At 44.5% G+C, this 25,060-nt stretch overlaps 1 pseudogene; it reads left to right on the top strand.

The window, feature by feature from the left end:
• LOC124707787 overlaps window positions 1–20,441 on the top strand; it is a 33,735-nt pseudogene extending 13,294 nt beyond the window's left edge.
• The last annotated feature ends 4,619 nt before the right edge of the window (window positions 20,442–25,060 follow it).

The following is a 25,060-nucleotide window of genomic DNA, read 5'->3' as shown; positions in this document are numbered from 1 at the left end:
GATAATATTGATGTGATCTATTCCTCCTACATATGCATGAAGGTGACAAGTGTGCATGCTATGCTAGTACTTGGTTTAGTAGCGTTGATCTATCTTACACTAAAGGTTACTTAAACATGAGCATTATTGTGGAGCTTGTTAACTCCGGCATTGAGGGTTCGTGTAATCCTACGCAATGTGTTCATCATCCAACAAAAGTGTAGAGTATGCATTTATCCGTTCTGTTATGTGATCGATGTTGAGAGTGTCCACTAGTGAAAGTGTAATCCCTAGGCCTTGTTCCTAAATACTCGTTGAGTTACTACCGCTTGTTTACTACCGCCGCGTTACTACTGCTGCGTTACTACCGCTGAGTTACTACCGCTTGTTACCGTTTTATCATAGCATTACTCGCTGCAATACCACCACCACCAACTACACGCCAAGCACTTTTCTCGCCACCGTTGCTACTCGCTCATACTTATTTATACCACCTGTATTTCACTATCTCTTCGCCGAACTAGTGCACCTATTTGGTGTGTTGGGGACACAAGAGACTTCTTGCTTTGTGGTTGCAGTGGTTGCATGAGAGGGATATCTTTGACCTCTTCCTCCCTGAGTTCGATAAACCTTGGGTATCCACTTAAGGGAAACTTGCTGCTGTTCTACAAACCTCTGCTCTTGGAGGCCCAACACTGTCTACAGGAAAGGAGGGGGAACGTAGACATCAGCCATGGTGACTCGAGTTTTTCATGACTTTTTTGCGTGAGCCGAAGAACTAAGTCCCCCACTTGAAAAGATCTTGGCCGCAAACGTCGACTGTGGTAATTCTTCAAGTCCCGTTGATATTTGGTGACCCTTGATAATACTTCGTCTCGAGCTTCGTCGAGTGCGTCTACATCGTCTTCCAATGCTGTCCTTGAAGCTTCTTCATCATATGCTGTGACTCTAGGGGAGTCGTGCTCTATTTCTATTGGAAGTACTGCCTCCGCGCCGTGGACCAGAAAAAACGGAGTTTCTTGTGTCGCCGTATTTGGTGTTGTTCGGATGCTCCACAACACACTTGGTAGTTCTTCAGGCCAGGTATGTCGAGCTTTTTCTAATGGTCCTAACAGGCGTTTCTTGATGCCATTGCAGATAATGCCATTGGCTTTCTCGACCTGCCCGTTGGTTTGAGGATGTGCAACTGACGCAAAGTGCAGCTTGATACCCACTTCTTTGCAGTAATCTTTGAATTCGTTGGATGTAAAGTTACTGCCATTGTCCGTGACGATGCTATGAGGTACTCCAAATCTGAAGACGAGGCCTTTTATGAATTTTACTGCGGATGCTCCATCTGGCGAATTTATCGGCTTCGCTTCTATCCACTTTGTAAATTTGTCGACAGCCTACTAGCATGTATTCCTTTCCTCCCGGCCATGATTTGTGTAACTTGCCCACCATATCGAGTCCCCATTGTGCAAAGGGCCACGACAAAGGTATTGGTGCTAGTTCTGCTGCTGGAGAGTGAGGTTTTGCGGCGAACCTTTGACACGCATCGCAAGTCCTTACTATTTCTTTGGCGTCCTCGATTGCTGTCAACCAGTAGAATCCTGCCCGAAAAACCTTGGCCGCGATGGCTCGACTACTCGCGTGGTGGCTGCATATTCCTTCGTGCACATCCTTCAAAATTACTCTTCCTTCTTCGGGTGTTACACACCTTTGCAGAACACCTGAAATACTTCGCTTGTATAGTTCTCCTTTGATCACCGTGAAGGCTTTAGACCGTCGAATTACTCGCCTTGCTTCAACTGGATCGTCGGGTATTTCTTTCCTGAGGATGTATGATACATATGCTTGCATCCAAGGAACTTGTACCATCATCACAAGCTCTTGTTCATCTTCATCCTTCGTGGTTTCTGTGAGGGGTGTCGAAGTTTTTTCTTTCTTCTGCACCTTTTTTGGCTTTGTAGATCTCTCCGATATTTCTTCCCAAAATACTCCTGGCGGGACTGGGAGGCACTGCGACCCGATGTTTGCGAGGACGTCGGCTTCATCGTTGCTCAACCTACTGATGTGATTTACTTCGCATCCATCGAATAGCTTCTCGAGTTCATTGTACACCTCCTTGTATGCTATCATGCTATCATTGACTGCATCACATTGGTTCATAACTTGCTGGGCCACCAATTGTGAGTCGCCAAAGATTTTTAGTCGAGTTGCACCGCATGCTTTCGCCATCCTCATCCCGTGTATGAGGGCTTCATATTCTGCTTCATTGTTAGATGCGTTAGGGAACGTCATCCGAAGGATATACTTCAATTTGTCGCCTTCAGGTGATATAAGTATGACTCCTGCTCCAGCTCCTTCTACTCTTTTGGACCCGTCAAAATTCATGGTCCAGGTTCTCGACAGTGCCGGGGTCCCGTGTTTTGCGGCTCCATCCACTCTGCGATGAAGTCCGGCAGAACTTGCGACTTGATTGCTTTTCTTTTTCATACGTGATGTCCCGAGGGGAAAGTTCTATTCCCCAAAGGGAGACACGACCCGTAGCCTCCTGGATTGTTCGAGTATATTTGACAAAGGAGCCTCATTGACCACTATGATTGGGTGTGCCGAAAAATAGTGGCGCAATTTTCGTGCTGTTGTGAACACTCCGTATGCTAGCTTCTGGTACTGAGGATACCTTTGTTTTGACGGCGATAACACTTCGCTGACGAAGTAAACTGGCCTCTGTACTCCGTGGAGTTTTCCTTCTTCTTCTCTTTCGACAACCAGTGCCATGCTCACCACTTGGGGCGTGGCTGCGATATATAACAGGAGAGGTTCCTTTTCCTTCGGTGCCACCAAGATTGGTGGTGTCGAGATTTTGCGCTTCAAATCTTCGAAAGCTCTGTCGGCTTCTTCGTTCCACTGGAACTTGTCTCCTTGTTTTATCAAAGCGTAAAATGGTAACGCTTTTTCTCCTAGCCTGGCGACGAATCTGCTCAAAGCTGCGACTCGCCCGATTAACTCGTTGTATCTCTTTCAACTTTGTTGGCTTTCTCATTGTTACAATAGCTTGTATTTTATCGGGATTTGCTTCAATCCCTCTTGCTGAGACTAGAAACCCCAAGAGTTCTCCTCGTCGGGACACCAAAGGAACACTTCGTCGGGTTCAACTTCGTGCGTAACTTGTTGAGGTTGTCGAACGTTTCCTTGAGGTCCTCTATCAGCGTTGATCCTTCTTTTGATGTGATGACGACGTCGTCGATGTATACTTGCACGTTTTTCCAAATCTGTGTCGCCAAGCACTTTTGCATCATCCTCTGATATGTTGCTCCCGCGTTTTTTAGACCGAAGGGCATTGTTCTGTAACAAAACACGCCATAAGGTGTAATGAACGCAGTCTTTACTTCATCTTCTTCTTTTAACCTGATCTGGTTATAACCAGAATACGCGTCCAGGAAGGAAAGACGTTCGCATCCAGCCGTGGAGTCGATAATTTGATCGATCCTCGGGAGGGGGAAGTGATCCTTTGGACAATGTTTGTTGAGACACGTAAAGTCGACGCACATGCGAAGGACCTTAGTGTTTTTCTTCGGCACCATCACGGGATTTGCTACCCATGTGGCTTCTGTGAATATCTCTTTGATGAAACCAGCTTCTTGTAGTCGATTGATTTCTGACAGACGATAGCTTTGCGGTTTGGTTCCAAAAACGCCGCAAAGGTTGTTTGATTGGTCTCGCCGATGGATCCAAATTTAGGTGGTGCTCGGCAAGTTCCCTGGGTACTCCGGCATGTCAGCTGGACACCATGCGAAGATTTTCCAGTTCTCACGGAGGAACTCGACGAGCGCGCTTTCCTATGCGATATCCATGTTGTTTGCAATGGATGTCGTCTTTTTCGGATCTGTCGGGTGAATCTGCACCTCCTTAGAATTTTTCTCTGTGTTGAAAGTTGATTCTTTATTTGGCCTTCCAACGTCTGGCAGTACGTCGTAATCAGTCATGCTTTTCGACGCCAAATATTCCGCTTGCATCCCGAAAGTTTCTGATAATCGATGGAAATCTTTGTCGCACTTATCAGCTAAGGCGAAACTCCCTTTGACCGTGATTGGTCCCTTGGGTCCAGGCAATCTCCATAACAGGTATGTATAGTGTGGTACTGCCATAAATCTAGCATATGCTGGTCGTCCCAACAAAGCGTGGTACTGTGATGGAAAATCCACGACTTCAAACTCCAGCTTTTCGATTCTATAATTTTCTCGGGTTCCAAACTGAACGTCGAGGTTGATCTTCCCCAATGGGTAACTCGGTTTCTCCGGTGTGATGCCGTGGAACCTTGTGTCCGTTGGCTTCAAGTTTGCTAAGGATATGTTCATCTTCCTCAATGTATCCGCATACATAAGGTTTAAGCTGCTGCCACCATCTATGAATACTCGAGAAACATCAAAACCCGCAATAACCGCCGGCGAATAAGTGCTCGACCGCCTGGTCGAGGAACTTGCTGCGGATGATCCGCTATGGTGAAACCGATGTCTTGCCCTGACCAATTGAGGTACTCAACTGTTGGTGGAGGCATTTTCTCTGCCATGAACACCTGTCTCGAGATTACTTTTTGAGTTCTGTTGGACGGCCTTCCTTTCTGAATCATCGACACCGCTCCGTTTGAGTTAGGATCAACATAAGGTGGTGGTGGAGGTGCTGCCGCTATTCTGAGCTGATGCCGATTGTCGTCTGTAATCGCGGGAGGTGGCGGTAGATGAACTTCGCTCCTAGGCTCCCGAGGGTTTCTCTCGTGCTGCTCGAGCGTGAGCATTTTCTCGCGTATCCGAACATTGCCTCGAAAATTTCGACAATCTTTCTCGCAGGTGCCCCGACCGTCTTTTCCCGTTGCTCGTCAAGGAAGAAGTGCATCTGGCATGGTCCGTTCAGCATTTCTTCGGGGGACACGAAAGGTCTTGGAAACCTCGGCCCACTATTTTGTCTGTTGCGGGAGTCGTCCCTATTATCGCTTCACTGCTCATTGCTTCTCTGATAGTCAACTCTGTTGTTTCCTCCTGTGTTTGTCCGAAATCCTGCCGAAATTTGCCCTGGGGCATCATAGTTTGGATACTGCCGAGGAAATCGTCGCCTCGATTGATAATTTCGACCACGGTCCTCCTCTGGCGACCTATGTCGTTTATTGTGGACAGCGTCTTCTCCGTCTGCCCATCTATTTGCTATCTCCATCAACGCGGATACTGTTTTTGGATTGGTCCTTCCCAAGTCCTCGACAAAATCTCCACGCCTAATTCCCGCGACAAACGCATCTATTGCTCTCTCGTCAGATATATTTTCTGCCGAGTTTTTTATGATGTTCCACCTTTGGATGTATTTTCTCATTGACTCATCTGGCTTTTGTCGACACGCTCTCAGCTCTTCTAACGACGCAGGTTTTTTGCACGTGGACCTGAAGTTTTTGACGAATACATCCTCGAAACTTTCCCAGCTGTCGATAGACCCTGGCGGAAGTTTTTTGATCCAAGATCGTGCGGCCCCACTTAAGTGCACCTGAATACTTTGCATGGCTGTTGCTCTAGTTCCTCCAGTTAACTTCACCGTCTCGAGGTAATCAATTAGCCAGTCCTCTGGATCTTGCAGGCCGTCGAACTTTTTGAAGTGATCAGGCAACTTAAATCCCGACGGGACTCGAGTTTTTCGTACTCTCCTTGTGAAGCACGGTAGGCCGCACATATCCTCGTCGTTAAGCTCCGGGGATTGCCGATGATCCCTTCTGCTTTGCCTCGCTCTATCGACCCTTGCTTGTGCTCCTGTGTCTCTTGCTCCGCTTGGTCCTTCAGGAACTGCCACCGTTGCCGCTGCAGGTCGTGGACTATTTTGCCTTGCCGCTCCTTCGGGAGGCGATGCTACGAACGCTGTCCCCATAGCTCCAACCCCTGCTAACGCCATATTGTATAATGTTTCCCTTGGATCTCCTGGGGGTGGCCTCGGATGCGAGGATGTAAGCTTGTGTCGCCATATACCCAGACTTTCCGGTGTCTTAGGGATAATATTTCCTCTTGTATCTATCGACATAAAGGACATGTCGAGGTTTTGAACCAAGTGCTCTCTTTACGCTTCGGGTATGTGTTGTAACCTTGATCTTCCTCTCGTTCCGAGCCTCCCCGTGGCTATCACCCGAAACTCTAGATTGTCCACTTAGATCCGCCCTTCTCCTCGCTGGATGCCGAAGCTGCCTCCTTTCTCCTGTTCAACTCAGCTGTCTGTTTTTCTATTTCTCGGGCAGTTCGTGCGAGCCTATATTGATAAGCTTGCAGTTCTTGAGCTGTAGCTGTTGTCGTCATTGGTTCCGACCCATCTAAAGCTTTTGCGGCTCTATCCCAGGCCGCTTGTGGAAGTTAAACTCTGACACGTGGTGTGGGCCCGACATATTTAGTGCCCATACCTCTCCTTAGATCTGAGGGATCGACAAAAGGATTACCCAAATCGTCGAAAGCCTCTGATGTTTCCTCTTGATTGTCGATAGCATAAATCCGATGATATTTTGTACTCCGATCTATGTTGGGTTTGGTGACATCATTATTGAGATTGATGAAGACCTTGCCCATCGTGATAGATTTGTCGATGAAGTCGTAAACTGTCGACATCGCTTGAGCCATCGCTTATATATGAGTCCGCAGATGACTCAAACGATGTGTTGCTGAAGATCTTGGCGAGTTTCTCTCTTGCTCTGATGCTGACGTAACGTGTTGCCGAAGTTTCTTCTTCTGACTCAGTTGATGATGCGTAGCTTGAAAAATCAGAATCGACCGCCGACGATCCCGACGAAATCGGAATTTCGACACGATACGATCCTTCCTTCTCGACGCGAAAGTGAAACCTTCCGAACGTCATCTCCAAGGGCTCCGCCAGATACGCATATGCATCCAAACGGGAGGGTGGGTGAGGAACAAAATCAACAAGACCAGCAGCCGATCTGTTTACCTCGATCCATAGTGTTGCTTCCGGTTGACGATGTCGAAGATCTTGAACGTGCCATCGAGATCGGATCCTTACGCCTCTAATTCCCACAGACGGCGCCAATTGACAAGGGATTAACTTGTCAATGCCTATGGATTGTAGGCTAGGGTTTAGTTAGAAGTAGAGGGCAAGTAGATCTCGAAGGTTTCAGATCGAAAAGTACTCGACGATTATGAAAACTAGGGTTTGCGGACAATGATTCGATGATCTCCTCGTCCCTCGACTCCCCTTTATATAAGAGGTGGAGCCGAGGGTTTCGTTTTGTACAAGTTACGGAGTCCGGGACGGTTTCTACCTCATCCCGCCAGGATTACAAACAACACTTCCTATTACAATTCTACTTTCCTTAATATATCTTGGGCTCTCGAACCTTCTTATTCTTCGGGTAGTGGGCCTTCGTAAAACCCCGGGTACTATCTTTGGCAGGCCCATTTGGGATGCCTATGTCAGTTGCTTTGCAACTTAATACTGGAAGGGGTTCGGACGATAACCTGAAGGTGGACTTTTTAGGCATAGATGCAGTTGGATGGCGGTCTATGTACTTTGTCGTAATGCCCAATTAAATCTCACTATACTTATCATGACATGTATGTGCATTGTTATGCCCTCTCTATTTGTCAATTGCCCGACTGTAATTTGTTCACCCAACATGCTTTTATCTTATGGGAGAGACACCTCTAGTGAACTGTGGACCCCGGTCCATTCTTTAATACTGAAATACAAATCTGCTGCAATACTTGTTTTATTGTTTTCTCCGCAAACAATCATCTTCCACACAATACGGTTAATCCTTTGTTACAGCAAGCCGGTGAGATTGACAACCTCACTCGTTTCGTTGGGGCAAAGTACTTTGGTTGTGTTGTGCAGGTCCCACGTTGGCGCCGGACTCCCCGGTGTTGCGCCACACTACATCCCGCCGCCATCAACCTTCAACGTGCTTCTTGGCTCCTCCTGGTTCGATAAACCTTGGTTTCTTTCTCGAGGGAAAACTTGCTGCTGTGCGCATCATACCTTCCTCTTGGGGTTCCCCAACGAACGTGTGAAATACACACCATCAAGCTCTTTTCCGGCGCCGTTGCCGGGGAGATCAAGACACGCTGCAAGGGGAGTCTCCACTTCCCAACCTCTTTACTTTGTTTTTGTCTTGCTTTATTTTATTTACTACTTTGTTTGCTGCATTATATCAAAACACAAAAAAATTAGTTGCTAGCTTTACTTTATTTACTTGTCTTGTTTGCTATATCAAAAACACAAAAAAATTAGTTTACTTGCATTTACTTTATCTAGTTTGCTTTATTTACTACTGCTAAAGTGGCTACCCCTGAAAATACTAAGTTGTGTGACTTCACTAGCACAAATAATAATGATTTTCTATGCACACCTATTGCTCCACCTGCTACTACAGCGGAATTCTTTGAAATTAAACCTGCTTTACTTAATCTTGTTATGCGAGAGCAATTTTCTGGTGTTAGTTCTGATGATGCTGCCCATCTCAATAATTTTGTTGAATTGTGTGAAATGCAAAAGTATAAAGATGTAGATGGTGACATTATAAAATTAAAATTGTTTCCTTTCTCATTAAGAGGAAGAGCTAAAGATTGGTTGCTATCTCTGCCTAAGAATAATATTGATTCCTGGACTAAATGCAAGGATGCTTTTATTGGTAGATATTATCCCCCTGCTAAAATTATATCTTTGAGGAGTAGCATAATGAATTTTAAACAATTGGATAATGAACATGTTGCTCAAGCTTGGGAAAGAATGAAATCTTTGGTTAAAAATTGCCCAACCCATGGACTGACTACTTGGATGATCATCCAAACCTTCTATGCGAGGACTAAATTTTTCTTCGCGGAATTTATTGGATTCAGCTGCTGGAGGTACCTTTATGTCCATCACTCTTGGTGAAGCAACAAAGCTTCTTGATAATATGATGGTTAATTACTCCGAATGGCACACGGAAAGAGCTCCACAAGGTAAGAAGGTAAATTCTGTTGAAGAAACCTCTTCCTTGAGTGATAAGGTTGATGCTATTATGTCTATGCTTGCGAATGATAGGACTAATGTTGATCCTAATAATGTTCCATTAGCTTCATTGGTTGCTCAAGAAGAACATGTTGATGTAAACTTCATTAAAAATAATAATTTCAACAACAATGCTTATCGGAACAATTCTAGTAATAACTATAGGCAATATCCTTATAATAATGGTAACTGGTTATGCTAATTCTTATGGGAATTCTTACAACAATAATAGGAATACACCCCTGGACTTGAAGCTATGCTTAAAGAATTTATTAGTACACAAACTGCCTTTAACAAATCTGTTGAGGAAAAGCTCAATAAAATTGATATTCTTGCTTCTAAGGTTGATAGTCTTGCCTCCGATGTTGATCTTTTGAAATCGAAAGTTATGCCTAATAGGGATATTGAAAATAAAATTGTTACTACAGCAAATGCCATCCAAGTTAGAATTAATGAGAATATAAGATTAATGGCTGAACTGCGTGCTAGGTGGGATAGAGAAGAAAATGAAAAACTAGCTAAAGAGGAAAATGTAGCTAAAGTTTGGACTATTACCACCACTAGCAATGCTAATGATTCATATGTTGCTGCACCTCCTACTATCAATGGTAAAATAATTGGTGTTGGCAATGCTTCTACTCCTAGTGCAAAGCGCGCAAAATTACCCGAAACTGCTAAAACTGCTGAAACCGCTCGTGATAAAACTGCTGAAATTTTTTCCAACCTTGGGGATGATAATCCCATTGCTTTAGATTGTAATGATTTAGATTTTGATGATTGCCACATCTCTGAAGTTATAAAGTTCTTGCAAAAACTCGCTAAGAGTCCCAATGCTAGCGCTGTAAACTTGGCTTTCACAAAACATATTACAAATGCTCTCATAAAAGCTAGAGAAGAGAAACTAAAACTTGAAACTTCTATTCCTAGAAAGCTAGAGGATGGTTGGGAGCCCATCATTAAAATGAGAGTCAAAGATTTTGATTGTAATGCTTTATGTGATCTTGGTGCAAGTATTTCTGTTATGCCTAAAAAGTCTATGATATGCTTGACTTGCCACCATTGAAAAACTCGTTATCTGGATGTTAATCTCGCTGATAATGCTAAAAAGAAACCTTTGGGGAAAGTTGATAATGTTCATATTATGGTTAACAATAACCTTGTCCCCGTTGATTTTGTTGTCTTGGATATTGAATGCAATGCATCTTGCCCCATTATATTGGGAAGACCTTTTCTTCGAACCGTTGGTGCTACTATTGATATGAAGGAAGGTAATATTAAATATCAATTTCCTCTCAAGAAAGGTATGGAACACTTTCCTAGAAAGAGAATGAAGTTACCTTATGATTCTATTATTAGAACAAATTATGATGTTGATGCTTCATCTCTCGATGTTACTTGATTTACACTTTCTGCGCCTAGCTGAAAGGCGTTAAAGAAAAGCGCTTATGGGAGACAACCCATGTTTTTACTACAGTATTTTTGTTTTATATTTGAGTCTTGGAAGTTGTTTACTACTGTAGCAACCTCTCCTTATCTTAGTTTTATGTTTTGTTGTGCCAAGTAAAGTCTTTGATAGTAAAGTAAGTACTAGATTTGGATTACTGCGCAGTTCCAGATTTCTTTGCTGTCATGAATCTGGGTCTACCTCCCTGTAGGTAGCTCAGAAAATTAAGCCAATTTACGTGCATGATCCTCAGATATGTACGCAACTTTCATTCAATTTGAGCATTTTCATTTGAGCAAGTCTGGTGGCCTAATAAAATCCATCTTTACGGACTGTTCTGTTTTGACAGATTCTGCCTTTTTATTTCGCATTGCCTCTTTTGCTATGTTGGATGAATTTTTTTGATCCATTAATGTCCAGTAGCTTTATGCATTGTCCAGAAGTGTTAAGAATGATTGTGTCACCTCTGAACATGTTAATTTTTATTGTGCACTAACCCTCTAATGAGTTGTTTCGAGTTTGGCGTGGAGGAAGTTTTCAAGGATCAAGAGAGGAGTATGATGCAATATGATCAAGGAGAGTGAAAGCTCTAAGCTTGGGATGCCCCGGTGGTTCACCCCTGCATATTTTAAGAAGACTCAAGCGTCTAAGCTTGGGGATGCCCAAGGCATCCCCTTCTTCATCGACAACATTATCAGGTTCCTCCCCGAAACTATATTTTTATTCCGTCACATCTTATGCACTTTGCTTGGAGCGTCGGTTTGTTTTTGTTTTTTGTTTTGTTTGAATAAAATGAATCCTAGCATTCACTTTATGGGAGAGAGACACGCTCCGCTGTAGCATATGGACAAATATGTCCTTAGGCTCTACTCATAGTATTCATGGCGAAGTTTCTTCTTCGTTAAATTATTATATGGTTGGAATTGGAAAATGCTACATGTGGTAATTCTAAAATGTCTTGGATAATTTGATACTTGGCAATTGTTGTGCTCATGTTTAAGCTCTTGCATCATATACTTTGCACCCATTAATGAAGAAACACTTAGAGCTTGCTAATTTGGTTTGCATATTTGGTTTCTCTAGAGTCTAGATAACATCTAGTATTGAGTTTTGAACAACAAGGAAGACGGTGTAGAGTCTTATAATGTTTACAATATGTCTTTTATGTGAGTTTTGCTGCACCGTTCATCCTTGTGTTTGTTTCAAATAACCTTGCTAGCCTAAACCTTGTATCGAGAGGGAATACTTCTCATGCATCCAAAATACTTGAGCCAACCACTATGCCATTTGTGTCCACCATACCTACCTACTACATGGTATTTATCCGCCATTCCAAAGTAAATTGCTTGAGTGCTACCTTTAAAATTCCATCATTCACCTTTGCAATATATAGCTCATGGGACAAATAGCTTAAAAACTATTGTGGTATTGAATATGTACTTATGCACTTTATCTCTTATTAAGTTGCTTGTTGTGCGATAACCATGTTTCGGGGACGCCATCAACTATTCTTTGTTGAATATCATGTGAGTTGCTATGCATGTCCGTCTTGTCTCGAAGTAAGAGAGATCTACCACCTTTATGGTTGGAGCATGCATATTGTTAGAGAAGAACATTGGGCCGCTAACTAAAGCCATGATTCATGGTGGAAGTTTCAGTTTTGGACATATATCCTCAATCTCATATGAGAATAATAATTGTTGCCACATGCTTAAGCATTAAAGAGGAGTCCATTATCTGTTGTCCATGTTGTCCCGGTATGGATGTCTAAGTTGAGAATAATCAAAAACGAGAAATCCAAAATGCGAGATTTCTCCTTAGACCTTTGTACAAGCGGCATGGAGGTACCCCATTGTGACACTTGGTTAAAACATGTGCATTGCAAAGATCCGGTAGTCCAAGCTAATTAGGACAAGGTGCGGGCACTATTAGTATACTATGCATGAGGCTTGCAACTTGTAAGATATAATTTACATAACTCATATGCTTTATTACTACCGTTGACAAAATTGTTTCATGTTTTCAAAATAAAAGCTCTAGCACAAATATAGCAATCGATGCTTTCCTCTTTGAAGGACCATTCTTTTTTACTTTTATGTTGAGTCAGTTCACCTATCTCTCTCCACCTCAAGAAGCAAACACTTGTGTGAACCGTGCATTGATTCCTACATACTTGCATATTGCACTTGTTATATTACTCTATGTTGACAATTATCCATGAGATATACATGTTACAAGTTGAAAGCAACCGCTGAAACTTAATCTTCCTTTGTGTTGCTTCAATGCCTTTACTTTGATTTATTGCTTTATGAGTTAACTCTTATGCAAGACTTATTGATGCTTGTCTTGAAGTACTATTCATGAAAAGTCTTTGCTTTATGATTCACTTGTTTACTCGTGTCATTACCATTGTTTTGATCGCTGCATTCACTACATATGTTTACAAATAGTATGATCAAGGTTATGATGGCATGTCACTTCAGAAATTATCTTTGTTATCGTTTTACCTGCTCGGGACGAGCAGAACTAAGCTTGGGGATGCTTGATACGTCTCCGACGTATCGATAATTTCTTATGTTCTATGCCATATTATTGATGATACCTACATGTTTTATGCACACTTTATGTCATATTCGTGTATTTTCTGGAACTACCCTATTAACAAGATGCCGAAGTGCCAGTTGCGGTTTTCTGCTGTTTTTGGTTTCAGAAATCCTAGTAACGAAATATTCTCGGAATTGGACGAAACAAAGACCCAGGGACCTATTTTGCCACGAACCTTCCAGAAGACCGAAGAGCATACGAAGTGGGGCCACGAGGTGGCGACACCACAAGGCGGCGCGGCCAAGGGGGGGCCCGCGCCGCCCTATTGTTTGGGCCCCTCGTCAGCCCTCCGACTCTGCCCTTCCGCCTACTTAAAGCCTTCGTCGCGAAACCCCTGATGCGAAAAACCACGATACGGAAAACCTTCCAGAGACGCCGCCGCCGCCAATCCCATCTCGGGGGATTCTCGGAGATCTCCTCCGGCACCCCTGCCGGAGAGGGGATTCATCTCCCGGAGGACTCTACACCGCCATGGTCGCCTCCGGAGTGATGAGTGAGTAGTTCACCCCCGGACTATGGGTCCATAGCAGTAGCTAGATGGTTGTCTTCTCCTCATTGTGCTTCATTGTTGGATCTTGTGAGCTGCCTAACATGATCAAGATCATCTATCTCGTAATACTCTATGTTGTGTTTGTCGGGATCCGATGGATAGAGAATACCATGTTATGTTAATTATCAAGTTATTACATATGTGTTGTTTATGATCTTGCATGCTCTCCGTTATTAGTAGAGGCTCTGGCCAAGTTTTTGCTCTTAACTCCAAGAGGGAGTATTTATGCTCGATAGTGGGTTCATGCCCGCATTGACACCGGGACGAGTGACGTGAAAGTTCTAAGGTTGTGTTGTGTCGTTGCCACTAGGGATAAAACATTGATGCTATGTCCGAGGATGTAGTTATTGATTACATTACGCACCATACTTAATGCAATTGTCTCGTTGCTTTGCAACTTAATACTGGAAGGGGTTCGGACGATAACTCCGAAGGTGGACTTTTTAGGCATAGATGCAGTTGGATGGCGGTCTATGTACTTTGTCGTAATGCCCAATTAAATCTCACTATACTTATCATGACATGTATGTGCATTGTTATGCCCTCTCTATTTGTCAATTGCCCGACCGTAATTTGTTCACCCAACATGCTTTTATCTTATGGGAGAGACACCTCTAGTGAACTGTGGACCCCGGTCCATTCTTTAATACTGAAATACAAATCTGTCGCAATACTTGTTTTACTCGTTTTCTCTCGCAAACAATCATCTTCCACACAATACGGTTAATCCTTTGTTACAGCAAGCCGGTGAGATTGACAACCTCACTCGTTTCGTTGGGGCAAAGTACTTTGGTTGTGTTGTGCAGGTTCCACGTTGGCGCCGGAATCCCTGGTGTTGCGCCGCACTACATCCCGCCACCATCAACCTTCAACGTGCTTCTTGGCTCCTTCTGGTTCGATAAACCTTGGTTTCTTTCTGAGGGAAAACTTGCTGCTGTGCGCATCATACCTTCCTCTTGGGGTTCCCCAACGAACGTGTGAAATACACGCCATCACACGCCCACGAGCTCCGCCTTGCCTCCTGGAGCATCCCCACCAGCGGAATCGAGCCGAGGCGTCCCCTATCGCCGGAATCGAGCTCGGCTTCCCCGAGTCCGGCCGCCGCCTCCATCGACCGCCGCGTCGCCTCCGGGCCTCCTCCGACCTCGCCGGCTAGCCCATCGTGCTCCTGGTGAGCTGGCCGTCCTCATGCGCCCCTCTGTACTCTCCCCCGCTCGCTGTAGCCACCGGCCGCCGCGTGTCTGCGAGCGCCGCCCCCGGCCATCGTCGCCGGCGCGTCTCCGGCGACCATTGGCAGACGGCGCGGCCACCAGTCGGTCCGCCTCGACCAGGCGGGTCCAACGCCCCCTCCAGCGCGGTCGCGCGTGCTCCCGAGCGCCGCCTCTGCGTGGTTGCCGGCGTCGGCCGCCGAAGTTGACCACCGGCGGGTTGACCCGGTGGGCCCTGTTGGCCTTTTTCTTTTTATTTCTTTTATTTTCTGTTTTTAGTAAATGCATTGACAGGTGGGGCCCGTTGTCAGATTTTTATTATTTTCATAAATGTTTCCATAATGATTAAAACCCTGACAGTGGGTCCGGCATGTCAGCCTTTTATTATTTTCTAGAAATTGCAGAAAATGAATAAAACTTGTAAAATCAATAACTTATTCGTTTTAAATCAGAAAAATATGTATAATATATCAAAATGTTCATAAAAACATTCTCTACAACTTTAGATGTAATTCATGCATCATTGCAACAATTAAAACTGCATAAGTAGTGAAACCCTAATTAACCCCCCTCATATGTCGGGGTCCGATGCCGGAACCCCTTTAATTTGATGATGCACCTAGGGTTTAATCAATTCCATTAATATGACATATCATTCATACTTGTATGCGCATTGCATCGATGCCATGTGTTGATTGTTATTTCTCTCTTTATAGTATTTGCTTCTTCGCGACCGATAGAGCACGAGTCTGAGACGATGAAGATCAACCACCCTGAAGATCAATACTCATCCTCCGACAAACAAGTCATGTACAATATTATCGAAGATGCACTTCGGTTTGTCAGGGACAAAGGCAAGCCCTAGCCTGGTTCATATATGTTTTTGAAATGCTTTTACTTCTGGTTCCTACATATTGCACACGATTCAACTGTCTTTTATCGATAGATAGAGTTATCCTATATTGCATGTTCCACCCTTGTAGCCTCAAATACCTGATCCACTGCTCCTAGCATAACTAGGTTGGGCATGTGTGCGTCGCTAGAGCCTTTATCTCTTTATGCTTATCCATGCTTAGTTTATTACGCTACTACTCCGGTCTTCGGACTGGAGCCATACAATGAAATGAAACTAGCATGACAGGTTGACGTGGTAAGTATAGAGATGTTGTTAAACATGATTAAAGGCTCGGACGAGAGGCCACATTGGGATGTGGTGGGTTGTTTCGTTTCTGCCGACCCTAGGAACCGAGTTCTCGCCTCTTGAACCAAGACCGAGCGTACAACCACACGAGGCCCTATTATGGTACCCTCTCGACTCACTAACTTGCCTAGTAGATTCCATGAGTCACATAGTTTGCGCGTTATCTGCACATATGCATTGCATTCTGCTTTGGGGGTAAAGGTACATAACAGGCAGGTAAGCGTGGTCGTGGTGGCTGGGGGTTGCGGCCTCTGGGGAAACACACCTCGGTACACATCGTTAAGGACCGACTTCGGGACTTGACCCGTTACGGCGGAACAATCCTTAGCGCGTGACTCATGGTCTCGGCGACAGCAAGGTAAAGGTCGTGGTCAACCACCCTCTGCCGGCTTTCCAAGGAAGAGAGCTAATGTCTGGCATTAAGAGTCGGTTGTTACGTGTGGGTAAAGTTGTGCACCCCTGCAGGGTTAAATCTTTTCGAAAAGCCGTGTCCACGGTTACGGACGACTTGGGAATGGATTCTGTGATCATAGACAACTTGAACCTGATCGTAAAACTTGGCAAACAATGTGTGTTTACGGACACCTTCTCCGGGTGTTGAGGGGGTGATCCGAGGATAGTGGTTCGAGCTGATGAAGATTGGTGGATACAATATGATGATCAATAGAGATAGAGATATCGCTCTCTTATCCCCTTTTAAAGGTTCTAAGTAGTCGAGCTTCTCCTCTCTCTTGTTTAACAAAGGAAAACTGGCTTTACGCAAAAGAAGCCCTACAGAAAGCCCGCATACCCGCTTTGCTAAAAGGTTGTACTAAGTCTTGCTGAGTTCCTGTACTCAGCTTTGCATGCTTTTGTTTCAGACGAAGTCGCTCCAACAGATGGTGGTTTCTAGTCGACATCGACGAGTAGCTTGGGGTTCCTGGGTGGCAGCCTCGGAATCTATGGGCTGGGACGTCGCCGTTATGCTCCCGGCCTCTTAGGCCTTTTGCTATCTTGCTATGTCTAATAGCATAACTTCGCTTCCGTTGATTGATGTAATGTCAGGTCAGTGACCTCTGCTTGTAATACTTTGGTTCTTCGCTCAGTTATGAGCTTGTATTACTTCTTGAGTCGTAGAGTCACTGTTATGTTACCGATTCTCTCACTGTAGTCTCTCGAGCTCTAGGTTAGGCTTATGTCAGACGAAGATCTGGTATTTGTCTAACCCTGATCCCGGGGGTGCCACAGCCTTGAACTTGCTGACTGCCGCCACAAACCTCACCAGAGACACACCCAAACCGCACCACCGTCATTGTCACCACACCGATAGCCCTCTGTCCTCTCAACCCAAAGCGGCGCCTCCAAGGAGGAGAACGACGCAATGCGCCATCGTCGCCCAGCCGTAGCCTGAGTTTTCACCCGGGAAGAAGAGGAAAAGGGGGAGGGTTACCTCACCAGCCCTTCAAGAAGGAGAATTGCGATAGAATCATCGTTGCCAATGTGGCTGGCACCGAGCTAGCCAAGAGTTTCCCCCGGCAACTCCCCACAGAACTCGCACGAACGCAGAACGGGCAGTCCGAGGACCAACCATGCCGTATCTGGCGCAGAGAGACCGAGCGCAGAGAGACCGAGCAGTGGAGACGCCAACGAACAGACGAAGAAAGCGCCGGAGCACTACTACGCCGCAACCAGCCTTCCGCCGACTCCTCACCGTCCACACGGCCAAGAAGACCGGCCAGCACCAGCGAACGCCACCCGCCTTCCGGTCGACGTCGCCACCCACCGTCCAGGGCCGCCGCTCCAGCGTCCAAACTCCACCCGCTGAAGATCCGAGGGAACCCGGAGGACAACAGAGCAAGGGATCCGCACCCGCGAGCGCGCGACGGCCAGCAACATCACCACGAACCTGGAAGTGGCCAGAGCGGCACCTGCAGCTCCATGGCTGCCTCGGGTACCAGATCTGGGGACTTGATGGGCTCGGCCGGGCCCGGGGCCCCTGCCCCGGCCCGAGCGCGAGGCGGCCGCCCTGGCCGCGCTGCCCGTCCGGCTCCACTTGCAGGGCGTTGCGCCGCCGCCGGACCGCCATGGCGCCGTGGTCACCCACCCTCGCGCCCGCCTCCCTCAGTCCGCAGCGGGCCGAGCTCGCGCCGCCCGCCGTAGCAGAAGCTTCCGCGGAAGCCGCCGCTGCCCCGAGCACGCACTGCCCGCAGAGCCTCCACGCCGCCGTCGAACGGCCGCGCCGCCACGCCCCCCGCCCAGCGCCGCGCCTCCAAGCACCGATGCCGCCCGCGCTGCCATCACCGCGAGGAGGAGAGAAGCTGCCCTGCCGCCGCCGACGCCGACCGAGCTTCGCTTGGTGGCGCCTCCTAGCGGCGGCGAAGCAGGAGAGGAGTAGGACGGGGCTGGCGGCGGCGGTGAACTAGGGTTTTGCCCTGGGACTCGCGGGAGCCCAGGACGAAACGTTCAGTGGCTCCTATTGATCATCCCATAAGGCGATCTTCAACAGAACGCATCAAGTGCTACATACTTCTGCAGATGTTTGAGTACTTTTGCAGATGTTTGAGATCCTTTGCATATATGTCTATGCCTCTTGCTTCCTGATTACATTTTTATTGTTATTGTGTTACATGTCTATACACTTCTATTTACATCATACTATCATGGCATATGCCTCCAGATATTTTAAATCCTTTTTATATCCATTTTATGTGCTCAATAAGCTTAACTTGTATTTTATCATTTTTTTTTCTTAAGGTACTTAATCGTGGTTGACGATGTATGGAAGGAGGGTGACTGGAAAACTATTAAGTGTGCATTTCCCGAAACAAGTTCTGGCAGTAAAATCATCACCACTACTCGTATAAATGATGTTGCTAAAACATGTTGTTTACCATCTCATGGCCATATATACAGTTTAAGGCCTCTTAATATGATGCAGTCGAGACAGTTGTTGTATACAAGGCTACTCAAGTCTGAAGAAAAATGCCCTTCGGACCTTGAGGAAATTTCTGGCCAAATTTTGGAAAAGTGTGCTGGCTTACCTTTGGCCATCGTTGCTATATCTGGAGTCTTGGCTATGAAGACAAGTAAAAAGGATCAATTGGAACGAGTGAGGGATTCAATTGGTCGTGCAGAAAGAGATTCTAGCATTGAGACTATGAAAAATATAATTTCACTTAGTTACTTCGATCTTCCTCCCAGTCTTAGAACTTGTCTATTGTATTTGAGTATATTCCCAAAGGATCATACTATTGAGAAGGAGAATCTGATAAGAAGATGGATCGGCGAGGGATTCATTAATGAGCAAGGGGGTCGTTCACTGCATGAGTCAGGAGAGCTGTGTTTCAATGAGCTCATCAATAGGAGCCTGATCCAACCCGCAGAGATAGACAGGGCATTTGGTGGTCATGAGGTGAAGAGTTGTCGAGTCCATGACACGATACGTGATTTCATCGTATCCAAGGCAGTGGAAGAGAACTTTGTTACAATAATAGATGCACCTGGTTTCGTAAATCCTGATCCACTGAACAAGATCCGCCGATTGTCGCTGCAGCACAACGGTGAGATTCCACCGGATCTAGTTGTATCTCATGCCCGGTCACTCCATGTTTTCGGGCGTAATGTGAAGATCCCATCTCTGTTGGATTTTCGACTCCTGCGTGTGTTGGACTTTGAGGAGTGCGAGCAGGTAGAAGATGATGATCTTGCAGGCATTGGCAATTTGTTGCACCTCAAGTACTTGAGGTTCAGGAATGCACATTCGGTGACCGAGCTTCCGGAAGAGCTAGCAAGGCTGCAAAACTTGGAGATTGACATGCATGGATACAACGGAATGATGGAAATTCCCGAGATCATCCAGCAACGGTTGGTCTGTTATGTTACTGTAGTTTCTGACGGCTGGACAACATTGCCGGATGAAATTGCGAACATTCAAGGACTGCGAGTATTGGAAGGTCTTGGTGTGTATGATCAGTCAACAGAGTTTGTCAAGGCGCTCGGCAGCCTAAATATGCTGAGGAAGCTGAGCATAACATTCTACAACTGTCAAGCCAATGGTGATAATTGGGAGGAAAATATGGAGGCGGCGATCTCCTCCATCTACAAGCTAGGCCAAGCAAGCCTCGAGTCTCTGCACACTTGCATAGACGAGGCAGCCAATTATATCTCTTCAAGAGGTCGTGGTTCCCCTTTCCTTCATGTGGCCTTCGGGAACTTGTCATCGAGGGGGATTACATCACGACGGTTCCGGCATGGATGGAATCGCTCGTCAGCCTCGAGAAACTGAGCCTTCCCATGGACGGTATCAGGGAGGAAGGCGTGGAGATCCTGGGAGCCCTGCCTAGCCTGCGCTATCTCAACGTCCAGTGGGACGAGGACTCTGACGAGGGACCAGAGATGGAGGCTGCGATGGTGAAAACAATGGAAGCCCATCCCAACCGTCCCACATTGGTTTGGACGTACCAGTAATTCAGGTATCAATTTCTTATCCTTCATCATCTTCATCGTGTTGCAGCATAACTGTAACATCCCAAATTTTCAAACAAAGAAGAAAATGAATTTTCTTTTTCCAAAAAATGAGAACCAATAAAAACTTTTATTACAAATTATGCTATGCATAGTACTCATGCTTAATTCTTGTGCTATTGCCATGATTGTTGGTTGAAGTATTTTGAAAAGATCTTAAACCCTAAACCTCACCCTCTTTTCACCATCCAAGAGAAAACAAAATAAAAAGAAATTAAATAAGGAAAGGGCCTATGTGCCAATGACTATTTTTGTGAAACTTTTATTTAGACCTTTCTACCTTGTGTAGAGGTTTTGAAAACATTAATCAACCCTACCTAGTGCTCAACAAATCAAATCCAAGTTGAAAACAAAGTAAATCTATACCTATACCTAATAATAAAGGGAGAAGCGTTTCCGTGGTTTGGTCCGTCCGGTTTCGTCCGTCGTGCTATTTTCTTATCACACAAAAAAGATGATAAATGGCCAGGAAACAAGGGACACAAAAGCATACTTGTTTCCTGAAGAACCCAAATAATGCATCATCTAAGATAGTGTCTCTTGGTCTATATTCCAAACCCTGTACACAAGAAAGAGAAAAAGCATACCACAGCTTAGCCGTATAAAAACGCAGACGGGAGAGCGTGAATACAAAAATACAAAGGAAGATCTCACATCACTGTCGCTATACACACTGTCTCCTTCAATGTCCCCATCATCAGAATAATACTTTCCATGGTCAGCTACATCATGACAAAATCTGCAAAAGCAAAAGTACTTTAGCGCATTTAAAAAAAAATCCCTATGTAAGCATGAAACTGTAAAACTAGCACACGAAGTTACAGCATAAGAAAAGGGAAATAAAACATCAATATTATTATAAAAAAAACATCCCTATTCCTCTATATAGCATGCTCGCTCGTGTTTCACAAATTATTATAAAAACCATCCCTATTCGTCTATAGCATGCTGGCTCGTGTTTCACAAATTATTGGGCTAACTTACATATTAAAAATGAGCAGCCTAAGCAATTCAAAAGCTATAGTCAATCAGAAATGCTCATAGTAAAATGCCAATGCTGTTTCAGGAAAACAAGTAGTTGCTACAGAGGAATAAACAGTAATTGGCTGAGCATCCATCTATATAAGTCCTCGGTTTCCAAACACTCAAACCATTGGCAAACAAAAACGCAGCAGCGCAGTGGTCTTTGTCCATCAATATTGCATTCATGCTGACACGTATTTCACAAATCATAGGCACAACTTACGTAGAACAAAACGACAATAACTTTCATATCATATTGAGAAAACATGGATACAACAACTACACTTTGGCTCATGATTTCCCCACAAATTTACCAATTATCGCACAAAACAAACACCATTTATTCAACAGACTCAAGCTGTGCTTATCCAACACTGGGAATAGTAGAATCCACAAGGAAGCTAGCTAAAAACTCATTGTGCAGAGGAAAAATTGACTAAACGACAGACCAACATCCAGGCAGAAAACCTAAGTTAATAAAATGACATAAAATACAGTATAAACAACCATAAAAAGAAGTCCTAATAAAATTTGTTAGGCCGAGAAATGGATGGAGATTCAATAGATGGCAAAATACATAATTTGTATAACGAGATACGAGTTACAGCCATGAGCACTTGTTCATCATTGATATCTGAGCAGCACCTAGCTCTAGTCGTTTTGAGAGCACACCAATGGTTACAGAATCCTCAAACACATAATATTTTGTAATACTGACAAAATACAACATAATACGAATCCTCACATCTGCAGCACCACCTACATACAGTATAAAATTCGCTATACAAATCACAAACGAAAACACTAGTGGGGGCTCGCAGAAGATAACAACGGACGAAATCACACAAACCTCCAATCAATTTCTCTAGTCTAAGCAGAAATCAAACAAAATCGTGGCCGCCATCCTTCTCCCTAACAATCTCTTGGGCCGGCTCGCGTCCTTCACCCCTAATCTGTTCGGGGACGCGGCTCTCATCCTTCTCCCCGCTGCGTCCCACAACCTTCTCCCTAGATTTCTCGCGGTCGCGGCCCTCATCCGAAATCCCGCAGGCAAACGTGAACTGGAACACGGAGCGGGGCGAGAAAACATACCTCCGCCGGCGAAACCTCCTGCCTCCGTCGTCCCCGGTTCTCAACATCGGGCGAAGATGGCTGGCGACGGGAGGAGGATGGATGGCGACGGAGGCGCCGCCCCTGTCTTCGACCCCAGACCCCTCTCCTATCTCGACCAGCACCAAAAAGAAACTAACGGAAAAGAAACGCACGCGGCCAAATACTAAAAATTAATTTCAAAATGACACAGCTAACGGGTAAACAAGCGGGTTCGGATCCTTCGCCAGAAAACGAAATCGGGGAAAATACATGGACACGTGGGAGACTGGCGTTCGAATCTCAAAGACACACGTATGGTCCAAAAAACGGGGGAAGACTTGGGTAGGATCAGGTCTTAGATAGGATCTATGAGATCAATTTTTTTGCAAAGACAAAACATGTTGAAAAAATCTGAAAAAAAATCACAACACACATCTATGTTATATATGCAAGGCCAAAAATTTGCAACTTCAAATTCGACATACATTTGGAGAGACAAAAAAGATAAATCTGAGTGTGAATAGTGTGAAATACTACTCAAGCAGATCTGACACTATTCACAATAGAATTTGTCTTTTTTGTTTCTCCAAGTGTAGATCAGATTTTAGGCTGAAATTTCTTGAAGTTGTAGATACAACCTATATGCATGCTGTTTATTATTTTCAGATTTTTTCGCCTGTTCAAAGTATGTTTTTTCTGGGTTGATCCTATGATCCTACCTAATGGAGAGATCCTATACAAGTCTCTCCCCAAAAAACGACTGTAAACCAATTGGAAATCAGCTAGCTGTTGTTTAGCAGACCCGTATTTTTTTTGGTACTGCACTGTTTGTGTATTTTTATTTGAGACTTTTTTATTGTTGGTTTTTTGTCATGTACAGGCTGTTAAATCATTGAAGAGAAATTTCTCAGATTTTTGCATGGATGGTTCAGCAAACATGAAGGTATGTATGTTGCTTATTCTACATATATGTGTGGTGCTTATTCTGATCCTTCACTCTCTGCTTTCTACATTTTTGGCTTTTGTATTTTGCTGATGTGAATTTTTTTAATAGGCTAAGCCGAACACACATGATGGTGTCGGTAGGAATGTGTTCAGCGAGATACTCAATAAAGTATTATGTTGAAATAATAAGGAAGTTGATCGTAGAAACAGAGATCTGTTATTGAAAAGTTTGGTTTTGGATGCTTGTTACTTCTTGATTTGCATGACATCCCATCACGGTTCGCTAGGTGGGTTGCTGATTGTGTGGACCCTGTTTGCTCTCGAGATCACGGTGTGTTACAAACACATTGACATATCGAAGAGTACTCGTCCATCCGATTCTTGGCCTGCCAAAAGATGGGTTAGAGGTTCCTTGTAACAGCGACGAAGGCAGGGGAGTTTATCTTGAGTCATTTTCACTTGTCCGAAATGCCTCATATCACTTTCTTCGGCAACAAATTATGCGGGTCTGAAGTATTAAGTGAGCATGATATTTTTGTGTGCTTCATGGCGGTTGCCATATCTTGCTTCTTATGCCCTAACCTCGGAGAATATCCGAACAGCAAGTATCTGTCAGTTCTTAGATTTCCAGAGGCAGCAAGACAATATGACTTCAGTAAGCTTGTGTATGAGTGTTGTCTTGAAAGCATCAGTGAGTTTAGCATGTTGGGGAAATTAAAAGGAAGGAGACCGAGGGCACCCGTTTGTTGCAACTAGGTTCTAGTGGTTAGACTTTTTCTCTATTTTTTGTTCATCCATACTTATTTGGAGTTCGTCCTTCATCTTTATTATTGGCTAACTTTAATTTTTCACTATAATTTTATCAATCAGGTCCACTACCTTGATTGTTTGGACTTTGGGAGGAAAAATGTTGAGCAGACAACCCCTAGGATAAAGGTTTGGAAGGGAAGTATGATTAGAGTATTCTCAGAGTTAGATCGGAAAAGATGACATTGTTTTGGGAAGAGACACTTGAAAGAAGTATCGGCGACCTGCCGTGCACAGGTTTTCTTTTTCGATTTTTCTCATATTCTTGTTCTTTTCTATCTGTACATGTTTTGCTCTGATGATTATTTTTTCTCGTGAAGTGTTTTCTGGAACACCTTACTAGTTCTTATGTTTTTCTTTTTCTTTTCTGCAGGGTGTGTTCTCTTCGATGTAAATCACCGAAAGACCCAGTCCCCTATTTTTGATCCTGTATCATTTAAGTTCAGGGATAATGTCCAGAATAGATTTGTTAGCAATTTGCGGCCTGATGTAAGTTATTTATACATTTCATTTTATAAGCTTATTATTCTTGTATTATTTTAATTTCCTTTTCTCCAAAACACACCGATGCTATGATGATAAATATATTTGTGTTAATATAGGTTATAGATGGGATACTGAATACTATTGAAAATTTTGTTTCAAACAAGTCTTCCACCAAACCCAAGATTGAAGTTCTAGTCACCAATGTACTT

This window comes from Lolium rigidum, chromosome 4 (genome assembly GCF_022539505.1).
Source record: "Lolium rigidum isolate FL_2022 chromosome 4, APGP_CSIRO_Lrig_0.1, whole genome shotgun sequence".
Taxonomy (NCBI): Eukaryota; Viridiplantae; Streptophyta; class Magnoliopsida; order Poales; family Poaceae; genus Lolium; species Lolium rigidum.
The sequence above is the reverse complement of the archived record's forward strand: the minus strand, read 5'-3'. Positions and strand labels throughout refer to the sequence as shown.